The sequence below is a fragment of the Ambystoma mexicanum genome, chromosome 1p (genome assembly GCF_040938575.1).
Source record: "Ambystoma mexicanum isolate Mex_15411 chromosome 1p, UKY_AmexF1_1, whole genome shotgun sequence".
Lineage (NCBI taxonomy): Eukaryota > Metazoa > Chordata > Amphibia > Caudata > Ambystomatidae > Ambystoma > Ambystoma mexicanum.
The window spans coordinates 37,532,183-37,549,983 of NC_090921.1; the positions used below are offsets into that span (position 1 = coordinate 37,532,183).

General features: G+C 50.5%; 2 pseudogenes; one reads left to right on the forward strand and one right to left on the reverse strand.

Moving 5' to 3' along the window:
• LOC138581997 (zinc finger protein 850-like) overlaps positions 1-17,801 on the forward strand; it is a 124,190-nt pseudogene that overhangs the window by 73,465 nt on the left and 32,924 nt on the right.
• LOC138458173 (5.8S ribosomal RNA) lies at positions 3,369-3,519 on the reverse strand (annotated as a pseudogene).

A 17,801-nucleotide genomic window follows, 5' to 3' on the forward strand; every position in this document is an offset into this window, starting at 1 on the left:
TGCTGGTCTATGTTACAAAGGCCTTGTAATAAATGTGTCTATATTTTTGAATATAACACCTAATTTGTAAGTGTCCTTGCTCTGTGTGCTCATTGAGGTCCTTCAGTCACCCACACCCCTCCTGAGACTTAGTCTTGACCGCCTGCCATAGCTACCCTGATTGGTCTGGCTTGTCCAGAGGTTACCCTGTTCCAAGAAACTAGGTTGGCCTTCTGAACCTCTGCCCTTCCTGGACAGAGTTCAGAAATCCATTTTAACAGTTGGGGCGCACTGAGGGCAGTCCACCACTGTCGCATCAGGAGCCCTGTCTCCTGTCGCCACCCTGGTGACACCCAAGAGGGACCAGGACTGTTGCCGGAGAAGGGCATGTCAGCGGTCAATCTCTCTTGGCCCCGCAGACACAGCAAAACTGCTGTCAGGGGGCTGCAACACTCTCTGCCGGAGCAGAGAGTCACCTGCCCCCTGGGGCCTCCCCAGCCTATTGTGGTGCACTGCCACAGAAGAAATGCACCCTGCAGGGGCCGGGTGTACCTGGGCCACAGGCCCACGAGGGCATCCACCGTTCCAGGCGACCGACCCGCCAGCCGTGTTGAATCCTGCGGGCAGACTGCACAGACCCCAACAGTTTACCTGTCGACGGTTTCACGTCCTCTTGAACTCTCTCTTCAAAGTTCTTTTCAACGTTCCCTTACGGTACTTGTTAGCCATCGGTCTTGCGCCTGTATTTAGCCTTAGATTGAGTTTACCACATGCTTTGGGCTGCATTCCCAATCAACTTGATTCCAAGAAGACCTGATCCCAGCGTGCCAGAGGCTGCTACTGGCCTAACTGTAACGCTCACCTGATTCCCGCAGAGGCGCCGGTCTTGACTGGGTGAATGCCGTATCTTCAAAGGTGATGTGTAACACACGGTTGGCTCTTTGGGCTGGACCTCTGTGCACTGTATGTCTGACTCGAAGAGTAAGATGTCTGCAGATAGAAAATATGGGATTAATGAACTGGGGTTATTGGGTGCCTCTCTCCTCTTCCCTTTCTCTTCTCCTGTAGAACCCCAAAGGTTAACACCCTCACCTTAGGTAAGTGAAGGCCGAGCTCTCCATCTGCCTCGGGGCAGGGTGCCGTAACCAGTTTCTTCACTGGATAAGGGTGCAGGCCTCTTGACCTCAGAGAACTGCTGTCCGTCGTTAACTGCACGAACGGTAAGTTCTGGGCACTTCAAATGTCTTAAAAGTCTTTTGCAATGATATCTCTTGTTTTGCAGGGTTCCGGCGATGGCGGATGGCTGGCTGATGAGAGTTGAGGATCGAACCCGCGTGAGGAATAGCAGCGCCTAGAAGCACGTAAGTAAGCGCTTGTAGCCTGCTTCACGATGCGCACTAACTGTCCCTTTTATCTTGCAGGTACAAGTTCGGAGCTTTAGAGAAGCTGAAGGGTGCTGGAATACCCTCTGGATTCGGCGTGGGAAGGAGTAATGGCACGTGAGTAATAAAGTTGCCCAATGTCTTTAAACGCGCCTTCTTTTGTCTTTCAGATGCGGGATGCAGCGCCGAAGGCCTCCGGAGCGTGCAAAGAGCTGGTAAGCTTTTGTCTTTCAGATGCCGGAATGCAGTGCGAAGACCTCCGGAGCATGCGAATAGTAGGTAAGCCTTTGTCTTTCAGATCCCGGAATGCAGCGCGAGGCGTTGGTGACAGCCGATGGACCAGGTAAGAGATGCGCTGCCACTGAAGACCGTAGTGCTAACCTGTTCTTTCTTTGTCTTTACAGGTGCTGCTGAAGACTGGATTCCAGGATGGTAAGCCTTTGTTCCCTTAGGCCCAGGATCAGAAGCAGAAGACACGATGAGCGTTCTGCTGCAGAGAATGCAGAATAACGCAAAGCAAGATTCATCCATCGGGTGTGGTTTAAATAGCCTCCTGTAGTGCTTAGGTGTCTCCTTCCACAGCCACGCCTAGGTAAGAAAAGAGTTCCTGCTTTCTAGAAGAGTTCCAGTGTTCTGAACCTAGGGAGTGGCTCCTGCCCCACCCAACAGGAAAAGTAGTCCCAAACAGAAGAGGATCAGGGGTTCAACTGGCAGGTAAGTAAGCAGCATGGTCTGCTGCAGGTAAGTCCACCCAAGCATTATGAGCCTGGCGCTTCCAGCGCTGGGACTGGGCATCTTTATGAGCCTGGTGCCACTGGCGCCAGGACAGGGTCCAAAAGGTCCCAATTGGGACTGGCTGGCACTCGGAACCGGGGTTATGGGTCTGTTTCCAAGGGAGTCGGGCAAGTCCTGATCTTTTGGAAGCAGAGATCATGACACTAACACCGTCCGCAGGCTGATACTCAATCAGAAGGACTTGAGCCCCTGAACGATGCTGGGGAGTCAGTCTTCTGTACACCACATTTCCCACGCCTGCCGCTGAATGGGGATTTGGCACTGGGCTCTTCCCTCTTCACTGGCCGTTACTGGGGGAATCCTGGTTAGTTCCTTTTCCTCTGCTTAGTAATATGCTTAAATCACTGGGCCTCATTCCGAGTACGGCGCTAACCAATGGCGCTATTAACGCCTTGGTTGACGCCGTACCCGGACCGGCAGCGCCTTGGTGGTTGGCGGAATTACCGCCCCATTCCAAGGTTGGCGGGGCGGTAATTCCCCAATCCCCATTTACCCTTCCCCATTCCCATTCTCGCCCCATAGGGCATAATGGGAGTGGGGAAGGCGTCAATTACGCCACCGTAAATTACGGTGGCGTAATTAACATCAAGGTCCCTTAGCGCCATGGTATTTAACGCCTGCTAAAAGCAGGTGTTAAAAGCACCATGGCGCTAAGGGAACTCGGAGTATGGCGGTAAGGGATTACCGCCACCGCTCTCGTTAGCGGTGGCCGCTATCCCTTAACGCCATACTCGGAATGAGGCCCAGTGGGTCGCTATGTCTGATCTGAGGCCATACCTGTACGGGGGGGGTTGCCCCATCCCTGGCACAGCCGAGTGTGTGTCGTCCCGATCTGCGGCCAAATCCCACATGGTCGCAAGGCCCCTGCTCCATGGCCATCCTGCGCTGGCAGCCGTGGGACACCACAGACAGCCACACACAGCACGGCCAGGTGCCCCAGGGTGGGGTAAAGGTGCACTAGGTTTTTATAAGGCTCGCTACTGCCGCCACCACATCCATGACGTGCCGGACTCCCGGGCCCTCCCAAAACCCACATGAGGCGGGGAAACTGGGGAGCCCGGGATGCGCCGGCAATGAGCCTGCGCGCCAGGTCCAAGGATCCTGCGATGGTGCTGATCGGGGTCTGACCTAATGGGGACAAAGGGAACGGGGTCCCTGCGACAGCCCCAGCCATGCCCCTGGGAAGAAGCCCCGGGGCGAATGATGTACAAGCGACCGTCGGACAGGCGTAGTCCCAGGAGAACCCCATGGCCACATGGTGCATTCGAAGTGTTGATCAATGTGTCCTGCAATTCACACTAATTCTCGCAGCTAGCTGCATTCTTAATTGACGCGCAAGTCGAGTGATCCACCGCCAAGAGTTACAGGCAACTTTTTTTTTTGTTGCAGACATAACCTGACCCTGCCGGTGCAGGAGAGGCCGGGGAGAGGTAGCACCGCCTGTGGCGAGACAGCCCAGCGCCCTGTCTAGCTCGACTGAGACCATTGTGGTTTTAAAAGAAAAATAAAATCCAGGCGCTCAGCCCGGGAAGCCTGCCCGCCGCTGCAGCAGCACAGCGCTTCCCAGGGGGGTGGAGGCAGGCCGCTCCGCCAACGATCCACCCGGCCTGATCCACAAATCCTTCCCCGACCCCCTGCACTCCCCTTTAGAGAGGAGGGGCCGGGGGACGGACAGCAAGGCGGGCCAGAGACAGCACAGGCAGGGGGACGTTTGGGACCGCTAGAGTCTTCAAACCCTAGCCCGGCCGCACAGGGCCGAGCTCTAGGTACCTGGGCAAGAGGGAAGGTCACCCGCTGCGCCAGCAGACCTGGCCATCGCTCGGCCACAGATGTGGGCGGCTGGATCCTCGAAGCCCGTCCGTCGAGTAAGCCTGCTGCGCCATGGCTCAGGGCTCGCGCCTGGCATGCCAGGCCCCTGTCTGCCTGGAGAGGTGCCACTAGAGAGCAGTCGGGTTTCTCTCAGCCCCCGGCTGCCCCCGTTCGGGCCTTCCCTGCTGACTGGGGTGCGCCCACCAATGCCAACCCACTGGCAGGTCAGAGAGTGGAGTGCACACCCCCGGCCAGTGCAGCGGCCGGCTCGGTTAGGAGAGGGTGCTGCGTGGCGCTCCCTTTCTGGTGCGTGGTTGGGGACATCCCCAGCAGGTTAACCCAACCCTGCCAGACGTCCCTGTCCATCTGCTGGGTCGCGGACTCCCCTCCGGTGGAGGGGAATCCCTGCTCCCTGGCACCTGGTTGCCCACACCCCCCGGACCATTCTGCGAGAGGTGCTCCATGCTGTGGGTGTGCACATCTGGGATGCTACCGAGGTTGTGCCTGCGGCTCTCCATCCACCTGCTCCACAGTTAATGATCCTTCATGCCCCCACCCACAAGCAGATACCCAACCCTACATGTCCCAATTCACACTCAAATGCCCCATTTCTCCTTCCAAACACACGTTCCAGATTCAAATGCCACCTCCCTCCTGACCCAGGTACCATCATCCCTCCGAACCCACACAAAGACACCAACATCCGTCCCTCCATACCTACACCAAGAGGCTCCACCCCTCAGAGCCACACCCATATGCTTCACCTCTACCTCCAGACTCAGATGGCACCATCCGCCCTCTCTTTACACCCACAACCGATTGCTCCATCCCTTCGACACACACAGGCGCCCACCCCTCCCATAAACCAACATCCTTCTCTCCAGACATACATAACCCATCCCTCCATTCACACCCAGATGCCCCCCTTCCTTCCCAACAGAGTGCTCCAGCACTCACTCAGACCCACATGCTCCATCATTCGCTGACATGCCCCCCTCATATGCCATGTCCCTCCATTCCAGATGAACGATGCCCCCCTACGATCCAGACTCCACCAAGATGCCCAATCCCTTCCTCAAAACCCATACCATGATGCCCCATCCCCCTCAACAAAGCAAGATGCCCCTATCCCTCCCCCGACCAATGAGCACCCATCCCTCCCTCCAGACCCACATCAATATGCCCATCCCTCCCTCCAGAGCCACACCAAGAGGCCCCATCCCTCCCTCCAGATGCACACAGATGTCCCCATCTGTCAGGTCCCTGGGTAACAGGAGACATTAATGTAGGCATTCCTAGTTGGCATTAGTAGTTGTAGCTGCTAGGGAGGGTTTTATTGGTTATAATTACAATTTTATTTTCCTTAACATAACCATCATATCAGCCAGCTACTATTGTCCCAGTCCAAAATGCAGAGCTTCTTGCTCAGCAATAATTGGATAAAGACTATTGTGATGCAGTTTGGAACCTCAGGAGAGGTTCTAAACTGCCTTTCATTCCTGATCTGTATTGGAGTGGTCACAGCGCTCACGAGCTCCAGACAAAACTATAGTAATCAGAGAAAAGAAGACACACTTCCGTGAAGAATTTCTCCTGAAAGAGCCAGAGATTTAATTCAGATAAGTGACTGAAGTGAAAACAAAGTTTGCTGAAGAAAGAATGTTTAAATCTAAGGAACTGATTTGAAGCTGCATGTACAGTGTTATTTAATTCTTAAGCTAAAGGAAATCTGAAGTCGTAGTCAGCAATCTGCAAAATATGTTATTCCAGTTTTAGTTTTGTTGAACTCTAAATTATTGAATCTTGAACTGAAAATTGGAAGCTAACATTTCATTGATATGCTGCTTGCGTGTGTTATATAACATTGCAATGTTTAATCAAATCATTTCGTGTGCGTCGTGAATCCCCTGGCGTTTGAGGAAAGGACCCAGCAGCGTGCATGAGGAAGTTAAACGCGTTCAGCTGAGTGGCGCAGTGACAAGGACCAGCCTCAGCTGAGGCGGCGGCCGGCAGCTAGTGAGTCGAGTGCGCGGAATACAGTAAACTGTCTTTAAAGTGTTTTCTGAAACTGCGTGTCCACAGCAGGTAATGCACGTGCACGTGTGAATCCATTTGATGCATTAAACTGAAACGGCGCGAGACAGCCAGCAGAACTTTCTGTAGCACGCAAGTGGTGTGAAAAGCAAACAGAATAGCATGGCGAGTAACGTTATAAAAGAACATCAAAGGCAGTCAAAAGAAGTGTGGCAAGCTGTGTGTGTACATTTAATGGAAATTGAAAGTACCAGTCAGAGGGAGATAAAGTGCGCAAAACATAGCACCACATGTTTTAGTTTCTTTTAAATGCTTCTGGAATGGTTTCCACACTAGAGACAGCATTAAGAACTCTAATATGAGAGCTGTGTAAGTTTAAAAGAGTAGAAGAGTGAAATAGAATACATATATACAATATATGTTTCCAGTGAGTAATCTTCAGGAGGAAATTATTAAGAAGCCACAGAGAGCATAGCAGCATAGGACATATTGCATGGTAGCAGCTAAACAAGAACTCTCACAATTCTCTTAGGAGTCTCTAGGCAGAAAGCAGAGACAGAGACAATCAGGGTCCACCGTCTCTTCCTCTCCTCCACCTCCCTCTACTCTCTCCTATACCTCAGGCCCCCCTGTTTCCATCTCTCCTCCCTCTTTCATTTCCTTTCCTCTGTTCTTCACTGATGAGGTTTCTAGATAAGTCTGATCTATGAAAGTCTTGTCAAAACAGGATCTTCCCTGTTCTTCCAACACCATCAAAGACCACATTGACACCCTCGCTCCTGTCCTGGCTGACTTCTGTAACTACTCCTTCACCACTGGAGGCTTCCCTTCCCACCTGAAGCACTCTCTTATGCCCCCTCTTCTCAAGAAACCCTCAACCGACCCCTCCTGCCTGGCTGACTATCACCCGATCTCCATCATGCCTTTCCTGGGCAAACTCCTGTAAAAGCTGTCTATCTACCAGCTGAATCTTCACACTGAATCTGTTGGTTGTCTCCATGACCATCCGTCTGGCGTCAGAGCAGCCAGAAGCATGGAAAGTGCTCTCCTGAACATCAGTGAAGACCTGCTCTCTAACCTGGATTCTAATCTCCCCTCTGTCCTCATCTTAGTCGATCTCTCTTCTGCCTTTGACACAGTCAAGCATGCCATTCTGCTCAATCGTCTCTGTGATAACCTGGATATCACTGATCAGGCCCTGGCCTGGCTGACCTCGTTCCTCTCTGATCTACCTTCCCAGGTCCAACTTGGGTCTTTCCTTTCCTCTATCTCACTCTCTACCTGTGGTGTTCCCCAGGGGTCTAACCTTCCTCCCTGGCTGTTCAACCATTACCTGGAACCTCTCGCCCACTGCATTGCAGTTCTCTGCTCCAACTTTCAGTGTTATGCGGATGACACTCAGCTCGTTTTCAGGCTCCCCTCTGTCACCTCTTCTCCTTCTCTCATCTCTGACTGTCTATCTGCTATCCAGCAGTGGTGAGCCACCAACGATCTCTGACTTATTGCCAGTAAGACAGAGATTCTCCTCATTGGCATACCTGCACCCTCCTTTCCTGTCACTCTGTGGCCTGCCTCCCCTGGCCCTCTTTCTCCTCCTACCTGTGAGGCTAAGAACCTCTGGGTCATCTTTGACTCCACACTCTCCTTTACTCCTCACATCTCTGGCATCTCTAAGAAGTCAAACTACCAACTGCACCTCCTCAGAGGTATTCTTCCTTTCCTCTCCTTCCCCCAGAGCTCAATGTCTCTGGAGCTCTGGTTCTCTCTAGGCTGGACTACTAAAACAGCCTCTTTCTAAATCTGCCTGCTTTCTACTCTCCGCCCTCTGTAACTCATCCAGAACAGGGATTGTATCTCTCCAGCACTGAAATCTCTGCATTGGCTCCCAGCAGCTGCAAAGATTAAGTTCAAGGCCATCTGCATTGTCCACAAGGCCATCTTGCACCTGGGTCCTCAATACCTCCAACTTTCCCTTTGTAAACACCTTCCTACTCGAGCTCTTCGCTCCACCTCCTCCAACTCCCTCAGGGTTAGTCGCTTCTCCAAGCAGCAAGTTGGTGGTCGATCTCTTTCTTCGGCTGGGGCCTCCCTCTGGAACAGCATCCCTGCCTCTCTGAAACTTGAGGAGAACCATCTCCGGTTCCGGAAGCACCTCAAGACCTTCCTCTTGGCTTCTGCCTCCTCTCTTCTTCTCCCCTGCTGATTTCATGTCTGATACTGCACTGGTCACCTGGCTACCCTCTGATTTCGGGCCAAGGTCCCTGCCCGCTCAGTTGCACATGCGCTCTGCCTCCGGGCAACCCTTGCACTTGGGTCTGTATCTGTAATGCTACAGTCCCCCTACCTGCACTTCTGGACACCTGCTGTCTGCACTTACCCTTGCAACTCCCAACAGCTGGCCGCACTTCTTGTTATTGTTTTGATCCCATGTACAGCGTTGCCCCCTTCCCTCTCCCCTGGCACTTTTCCCCTCCCTCCTACCCTACACTTGCGTGATCTCATTGTCAGTTGGCCTACTAAGATCGTTGTCTCTGTTCTTCCTCTGTTCCCCCTTCCTTGCCTCGTCGCACCTTGAAACACTTATGTATCGGCGCGTTACAAATACAATATCATATCACCACCAAGGTGCATGCGGGTCTGTCCCGGTGGAGAAGAAGGGGGTTCAGAAGGGCAGACAGCTCTCCAGTACAACATGCAGAGTTACTGAACACATTGAATTCGGCTCTCGCAGAGCCCTCTGTCGTAGCAGTCGTCAAATGCCTAGCTCACACTCATAAGAAGATCCGCTCTCCAACCTTGACTCTAACATTCGCTCTGTCTTCATCCTCTTCGATCTCTCTTCTGCCTTCGACACGGTCAACCATACCATCCTGCTCAACCATCTCCATGAAAACCTGGTATCACTGATCAGGCTCTGGCCTGGCTGACCTCTTTCTTCTCAGATCGACCCTCCCAGGTCCAACTTGGGTCCTTCCTTTCATCTATCTTCCTCTCTACCTGTGGTGTTCCCCAGGGGTCTAACCTCTCGCCCTGGCTTTTCAACCAATACCTGGAAACTCTCGCCCACTGCATTGCCACTTTCTGCTCAAATTTCCAGTGCTACGCTGATGACACTCAACTCATTTTCAGACTGCCCTCTGCCACCTCCTCTCCCTCTCTTATCTCCGATTGCCTAACTGCCATTCAAGAACAATGTCCCGCCAATGATCTTTGTCTGAATGCCAGCAAGATGGAGATCCTCCTCATCGGCACACATTCACCATCCTTTCCCCTCACTCTCTGGCCGGCCTCCTTTGGCCCTCCTCCTACCCCCACCTGCGAGGCTAAGAACCTCTGGGTCATCTTTGACTCCACCCTTGCCTTCTCTGCCCACATCTCTGAGGTCTCTAAAAAGTCACATTTCCTACTGCACCGCCTCAGAGGTACTCTGCCTTTGCTCTCCTTCCCCAAGAAGCTCATGGTATCCCAAGCTCTGGTTCTCTCTAGCTTGCACTATTGTAACAGCCTCTTTCTAAATCTTCCTGCCTCTACTCTCCACCCTCTGCAACTAATCCAGAAAAGGACTGCGAGACTTGTCCTTGCCCTCAAGCCCTGGGATCGTATCTCTCCAGCTCTGAAATCTCTCCATTGGCTCCCAGTGGATGCAAGGATTAAATTCAAAACCCTCTGCATTGTCCACATGGCTTTCTGGGGCCTGGGTCCAAAATACCTTCAGCTATCCCTCCAAAAATACCCTCCCTCTCGAACTCTTCGCTCCTCTACCTCCAACTCCCACAGGGTCAGTCGTTTTTCAAAGAAATAAGCTGAGGGTAGATCTATGTCTTCGGATGGGGCCTCCCTCTGGAACATATCCTCCCTGCCACTCTAAAACTTGAGGAGAACCATCTCTGGTTCCGGAAGCACCTCAAGACCTTCCTCTTTTCTTCTGCGTTCGTCCCCCTCTCCACTGCTGATCTGTTCTCTCTTGGCACCGTGCACCTGGCCACCCTCTGTCCTCCGGGCCCAGGTACCTGCTTACCCTGCCACCCTCCCGCACTGCCTCCGGGCTACCCCTTGCACTGGGGTCTGTATCTGTACCCATACAGCCCCCCCTTTTTCTTCCTACACTTATCAGACCTACCCTGTCTGCTGCCTTAACCCTTACACTTGCAAATTGCTGGCTGCACTACCACTGTTTGTTGCCTTTATTATTTATTTATTGTTATTTATCTGTCCCTCCTCTGCTTCGCACTTTCCACTTCTCCCCCTTACATGCACTTTTCCCCTCCCCCTCTCCCAAGCACTTGCCTGGTCTCAATGTCACTGGGCCTAGTAAGATCGCTGTTTTGTTCTCCCCTGTTTCCCTCCTTTGCCTTGTCGCACTCTGAAACACTTGTGTACGAGCGCGATAGAAATAAAATATGAATATGAATATCAATATCAACACAGACGAAATATTATTGGGAAATGCAGCAGCAGATGCGGCAGCCAATAAAGCAGCATATCTCCCAATACATACGGGTGCAGAATATGTCCTAACCACTCAAGACACGTCTCAAACAACAGACGCATACTGCCCAAATAATTGAGTTACAATGAAGGGCGCTAACTGAAGAACAAGATCTATGGCTTAAACGTGGATGCACACAGCCACCCACCAATCTCCTATGGTGACAACAGGCGACAGGAAAGTTGTCATGCCTGACGAGCTATTATACACAGCATTCGAACAATGCATTTTCCAGCCCACAGTTCAAAACAACATATTGCTGCTGATCTCCTCGAAGATTGGTTCATTCCAAATCAGCAGGAACACCTTACACAAATGATGGTTGAGTGTACCACGTGTCAAGCGTTCGACACAGGGATGACATTGAGAAGTCTGAGGAACTTTACCCTGCACTGTAGGCCCTTTCCCTGAGCTGCACATAGATTATGAAATAATGAATTAATATTTTATTTATCTCGCGCTCAAACACAAGTGCTTCAGAGTGTGACCAGGCCAAAAAGGGAGGGGAACAAGGGAGAACAAAAAACAAAACAGCAATCTTACTAGGCCCAGTGACATCTAAGAAAGCGCAAGTGCATGGAAAAGGGAAAAAGGGCTAAAGTGCATGGAAGGGGGCTTTGGGGAGTAGAAGTGTGGAGCAGAGGAGAGAAAACAGAATAAATATTAAATAAAATAAATAAGTTCAATAAAACCATGGTAGTGCAGTCAGCAAGAGGCAGGTGAAAGTTGGTCATGTGAGAAAGGTGCAATGGAGCACGATGCTTGATTGTGGTGGTGTGTCCATTCTCTTGATGGGTGGAAGCAGGGCTCTGTGCCCACCCATATGCAAAGTGTGCCGCAAAATTCCTTGTCAGAGAGGTATTCCCCCGATGGGGGTATGCGACGCCATCCGTTCTGATAATGGGACTCACTTTTTCAATGAGCTATTCAAGGAAGTAACAACTCATTTGTGGTTCAAACACAAAATATGCTCCATTTACCACCCACAAGCCAACGGAAGGTAGAAAAAATAAACAGCCTCCTTAAAAGCAAAACCCTGAAAAAGAACTGGGTATATTGCCTACCCCTCGCACTGTTTCAACTTCGCACACAACCCAGCAAGGACCACCACTTGTCCCCCCACCACTGTCGACAGTAAGGAGAGCATCTGATGCACACAAAACAACCACTATCAAACAATATCTCACGCAACTCACACGTGCAATAAGATGCATATCAAAACAAATTGTGCCCCCACATACAGAAGAGAAGGAAACTACAACAGGACCCCCAACAGACATCACCCCAACCCAACCCTTGTTACCAGGGGAATGGATCTATGTGAGGAGCTTCGTCTGCAAGTGGAGCACACCAAGATTCCATAGACCCTATGAGGTGGTGTTTTCCACCCCTCTTGCAGTAAATGTGAAAGGGCTGAGATATTAGAGCCACGTCGCAGATGTTCGTAAAGCACCAGACCACACCCCACAAGGAACACTGACTGGGGAAACTGCTACTACCTCAACTTAAGGAGCCCTATGCCAATTTTATATGTGCATGTGAAATGTAAGAAAAAATATGCATTGCTGCTAGAGCATGGGCCACAAGAATTAAACATCTCTCTCTCCCCCTTTTTTCATTCACACCCATCCCGTTCTCTCCCTCCCCGCAGGTGCAAAGATTATGGAAATGACACAGCTGAACGAAAATGCAAATATAGATAGCAGTAGGAATAGAATTAGTTTTACAAGAGCATACAGTTTCAACTGTGGGTTGCATTTTTCAGCAATATTGTTGACATTGTTAATGTTTGTATTAGGCATTTATTGGGGAGCATCTTTAATCTGAGGACCCATACAAAATAAGAGGGGGAGGGGAGCACATGTTCATGGGATGGATATAAATGGAATTGGAATGGAAAAATATCCTTAAACCTCACAAGTCTACATAAAAATATGAGAAAGTTCCCAGGTATTTTTATATCCACGGAAAATGTAACTGAAAGATCACCAGAGGCCCCAAATGCCACTTTTACACCCTCTATAGTATTTAATTCTCTACCACCTACCGCAGTATGTAACATGCTGTCTACTCCATCCCCCAACATGGTTACAGGTTCTTCACATTTTCTAACCACGGATGTAAGCGTGAATGAAAGTAGCGATGTTTCAATTACAAGCACCGAGCAGTCTGTCCTGGGGAAAACCACACAATGTCAAATAACACAAATACCACCTGTAGAAACTCCAAATCCACATTGTGCAATAGTTTATTGTTTCAGCTATTAACACCACATGTACAAAGATCATTGTGTAACATGAGTAGATCATATAGAACAATGTTGGAGGGAAGAAAATTTCCCCTGTGCAGTGACAGAAGAAAACAGCAGACACGCCAAAATTAATATGATGCATATCATGGTTTAGGGTTAGACGCAGTGGAAGTCCTTCACTATCCCAACCACTCAAATAGCTGGTACTCTGATATGAGTGCAATGGGAAGGCGAACGACTAATGAAAGTTGCTATGTTTGTTCCTTAATGCCGCACGCATCTGGGGTGCCCACGGTCTTAGTGAAGCAAGAAGTACCCCTAGAAGATGCCCAATGTCTGATTCATCTTGCACTATGTAGAATAAAAGGCACGTCTTAGGCACACATCGTCCAGTTACAACTCCTTGAGCCAGACACTCGCAAATGCAAAACATTTTCTACCAACCCCAAGTGTTTCAAGGAGGCCTTCCAGCCATACAATGAACAAAGTTTGCAGAAAACAAGTGGCAAGAAGCAACTTTTATGCGTAAAGCTGAAGGACTCCTCGGTTACTCCGAAGAAATGCTAGCTCTTGCAGATAACACATGTGCACGAATATGGACAGAACATGTCACAAAACAGACATGGGTCACAGCAATTGAGAAGCCAGTGAAGGTACAGTAAGACGACAACTATGAACTTTGTTTTTACAGTGAAGGAACTGTCTCCATAGGGTCCAACACATGGTGCAACAGAACACTGCGCATTTGAGATCTCCAAAAGGGAACTGCAGTGCTGATGGTCTACTACTGCGTCTGTGGAAAGAAGTCGCTCTTGCATTTCCCATCATCATGGAGGGGCTACTGTTAGCTTGCAATGCTGCATTCGGCCCTGCTGGTAGTACCCGAAGGACACCTAAAGAGTGAACCATTGCGTAACAAAGAACAAGTGGCGCTTGAGACTACAGAAATTATACCCACTGCTGTGTCCTTCCAGAAGAAGAGCGCCATGAACGACTGAGCACAAACAAACGATCCTCCAAGTACTTGTCTCAGGATTCTTCTGACCGGCTTGCACAAATACCCGATGAATATAAACTTTCCAGCTCAGCAGAGAAATGTTTTGCATCCCTCGTGCCCAGCATCCAAACAAGGGCCAGTGCTAAGTGGCTCCAAATCGTTAGATGGGAACTGATCCAGTTGCAAACGACAATGAAGATGGTGGCAAGTGCAAGGTAGAGCAGAAAAGTGCTAGTGGGGGGGGACTGTAGGGATACAGAAAATCAGTCCTTAAGTGCAGGGGTTTCCAGGGAGGCACGGCAGGAGTGCAAAATGCGGGACCTGGCCACAAGGTCAGAAAGGGTGGCCAGGTAACCAGTGCAGATTCGGCAGGGGATTTCAGCAGGGGAGAGAGGCAGAGAAAGCAGAAGCAAAGAGAAAGGTTTTGAGGTGTTTACGGAACCGGAGATGGTTCTCCTCAAGTTTCAGGGAGGCAGGAAGGCTGTTCCAGAGGGAGGCCCCTCCCGAAGAGAGAGATCGACCACCAACTCGTTGCTTGGAGAAGCGGCTGACCCTGAGGGAGTTGGAGGCAAATGAGCGAAGAGCCGGAGAAGGAAGGTATTTAGGAAGAGAGAGTTGAAGGTAATTCGGCCCCAGGAGGCCTTGTGGATAATGCAGAGGGTTTTGAACTTAATCCTTGCAGCCACTGGGAGCCAGTGCAGAGATTTCAGTCCTGGAGAGATACGATCCCTGGGCTTGAGGCCAAGGACAAGTCTTGCAGTCCTGTTTTGGATAAGTTGCAGAGGGTGGAGAGAAGAGGCAGGCAGGTTTAAATAGAGGCTGTTGCAATAGTTCAGCTTAGAGAGAACCAGGGCTCTGGACGGTGAGTTTCTGGGGGAAGGAGAGGAGAGGAAGAATACCTCTGAGGAGGTGCAGCTGGTAGTGTGACTTCTTAGAGATGTTGGAGATGTGAGGAGAGAAGGAGAGTGTGGAGTCGAAGATGACTCCAAGGTTTTTTGCCTTGCAGGTGGGAGCAGGAAGAGGGCTGAGAGAGGCCGGCGAGAGAGCTGCAGGGAAGGTGGGAGAGGGTGTGCCGATGAGTAGTATCTCGGTCTTACTGGCATTAAGGCAGAGGTCATTGGCGGCACACCACTCCAGGATAGCAGACAGACAGTCAGAGATGAGGGAAGGAGAGGAGGAGGCTGAGGGTAGCCTGAAAATTAGCTGGGTATCATCCGCATAGCACTGGAAATTTGAGCAGAAAGTGGCAATGCAGTGGGCGAGAGTTTCCAGGTATTGGTTGAAAAGCCAGGGCGAGAGGTTAGACCCCTGGGGATCACCACAGGTGGAGAGGAAGATAGATGAAAGGAAGGCCCCAAGTTGGACCTGAGAGGGTCGGTTGGAGTGGAAAGAAGTCAGCCACGCCAGAGCCTGTCCTGTGATACCCAGGTTATCACGGAGACGGTTGAGCAGGATGGCGTGGTTGACAGTGTCAAAGGCAGAATGGGAAGACTCCAGTGGCGAAGGGGTGAAGGTTTGAGAAGCATCTGCAGAGCGTGGATGCCCAAAAAAAAGGTACACCTGCCTGGAAGGAAGCAGAAAGACATGCTAATGAATGGAAATAAGGGGGGGGGTGAATTTGTTACTGTAGAAGTAACGAAAGGGGGGAATGTTGGGATGAAATGAGCCTATCCCACCCCCTAAGTGCTTCCAAATAAGGCAACCCCCATACGAAGCCATATAATGTACAGGGGGGAACAGTTTACATCCCCATGTCCCATATAAAGGCCCTGCAACGCTTAGAAGTAGATGCATAGCGCTAGAAATAGCCCTGGCCCACTACTCCATCTTGTATTAGGCTACGGAAAGGCAAACTGCTGGCATGCGATGCTCACATTCCGAGTTCACACAGGGTCACCAAGCCCAATATTAGCTCTCAATGCTCACTCTGCACAAGCTCTGTTCCCACGGAAATCCCTTTCCCTCTTGTCCCTCCAGTGTTGCGAATATTTAGTATCGCCTCCAGGAATGTGCTCTGCGAGGAGTGTGAGACAGCCACAGGCTCTGCACTGCGTCCATTCATCTCCACTAACCTGCCACCAGGCCTCTGACCCCCACCCAGCCAGGCCGGCCACACTCCATCAACCAGACCCTATACCTTTTGATGTAATGATAAGCATCCGACCCCCAGGTCCTAACCTCCCAAGGGGCCCTCCATAGATTTAAAACCACCACAACTGTATTTCACTTTTACATCAGCACACGTCGCCTGTAACATGAGGTACCAGGAAGGGTAAATCACAGATCAATCCCCGGGGGGAGACCTTGGGTACGGGAACTGCAGTATCAATGTAGTCCTGAATGGATGGTCAGCATGATTGTATTTTATCCTCCCTTCTCCCTGGCACGTTTTTCCTGTGCTGCCCAGGTGACTGCCATAATGAGTGAATAGCCGGTTTTAGTTGTTTAGCTTAGATTAGATACATTGTATTTTATGTGCAGACCTTCACCGCAAGGATGAGCCCAGCTGACCCACGTGCAATTACCGCCTGGCATCCCTCATGGAGCAGGCCCATGTGTAGGGTGCCTCCAATCAGGAGCACCGAAATGTCCTGTATGGCTACGACGCTTTTTGTGTTCATAAAATCATGTTTGATGATGAAAGACCAGAGCGCTCTCAAGCAGCAGAGTTCTTTGCTGATAATTGCATTGTGCACAATGAAACCTTGTTATCCTTGCAAAGCTATCTCTTGGCTTCTTTCCCTAACAGGTTGCATTTACTCTGGAGTGTTTGTACAGAGGTACTTGCCTTCAATATACATCTGCGCCATCGCCCACAGCCAATTTTTAAATGTATAATACATCGTCACCAACACTGAGTAAAAGGTCTGATCTTAGTTTTCTTCGGTTGTTATATCCTTGCAGTCCATGGCTATCTCAATTTTTTGAAGCCAGATGGTCCAGCGGGGCCCCACTGATGATGGGTCTGTGTATGGGTCAAAAGGCCCCAGCACTGCTGTGACACACCCTTGGTGTCGAGGCGATGACGCAGGTTAAGTTAGTGAGGCTGCCAGTCTCGTTGGCGTGCCAGGCCTTGGTGTGGAAAGGCCAGTGGCCATGTTGGGGAACTGTGTGGAAGATGGCACCTGTCTGGTAGTGGGCAATCTGTGTTTGCTCCTCCTCACCTGTGAGTGGCTGTTGTGATGCTGTGCTTCCTGTGAAGTGTGGGCTGAGGACATGTTTTCTGTCCCTCATTGACGTGGAAGAGCGTGTCCCTCTGTGTTTCCAAAAATATGAATTGTAGAATGATGTGGTACTGATCGAGCGTATAATCAGCTGTGCGCGTGTGTTGTAATACGCATCGTTGCCAGTGTTGTGTCCCGTGCTGGAAGAGCCAGCAGGGAGGTATGCTCAATGTGAGGTACTCGCGTAAGCCGTAATACTTGAGAGTTCCCTGCAGGCAAGATTGTCAGGTCTGGATCATAAATAGCCCAGTACGGGCATCCTCAAAGAGGGTGACCTTCCCTATGAAACACCACCCTGTCCGAGCCAATCGGATATGGAGCGGACATGGTTTCACCCGGAAGAGCGAAAAATACCACCAGGTATTCACCAGTCTGAAAAGAAATGAAGGTGGTATTAGTACAGAAATCGAGTAAGGTATACATATATATGATAGGCTAATGAATGCCAGACTAACCTGAAGGGCCAGTGAATAGATGTTAAATATTCCTTGATATATTGTCTGGATTGGCGTGGTAGCCAAACTCCAAAAGGTTTTAAGGGAGGTAGGACAAAAGGGAAGGGTAGTTAATTTGGTAGTAAGGACCATATTTCCCAGACGGAACGAGGGCACGCTAAGGGCAAGCAAAGAGGCAGAGTAGAAGTAACAGAGCTGAGGTCGATAATTTTCAGGAAGCAATTCAGCAGAGCTGAATTCGGCAACCAGCATAGAATGTTGAGGGTCAAGGAAACGAGGCAACGAAGAAACTTCACTCAGAAGCGCCAGCAGACTATGAAGCACGCGTACTGAAGCGTGTCGGGCTGGCACCTTCATTGATGACGTGCATCATGGTGCAGGTCGCG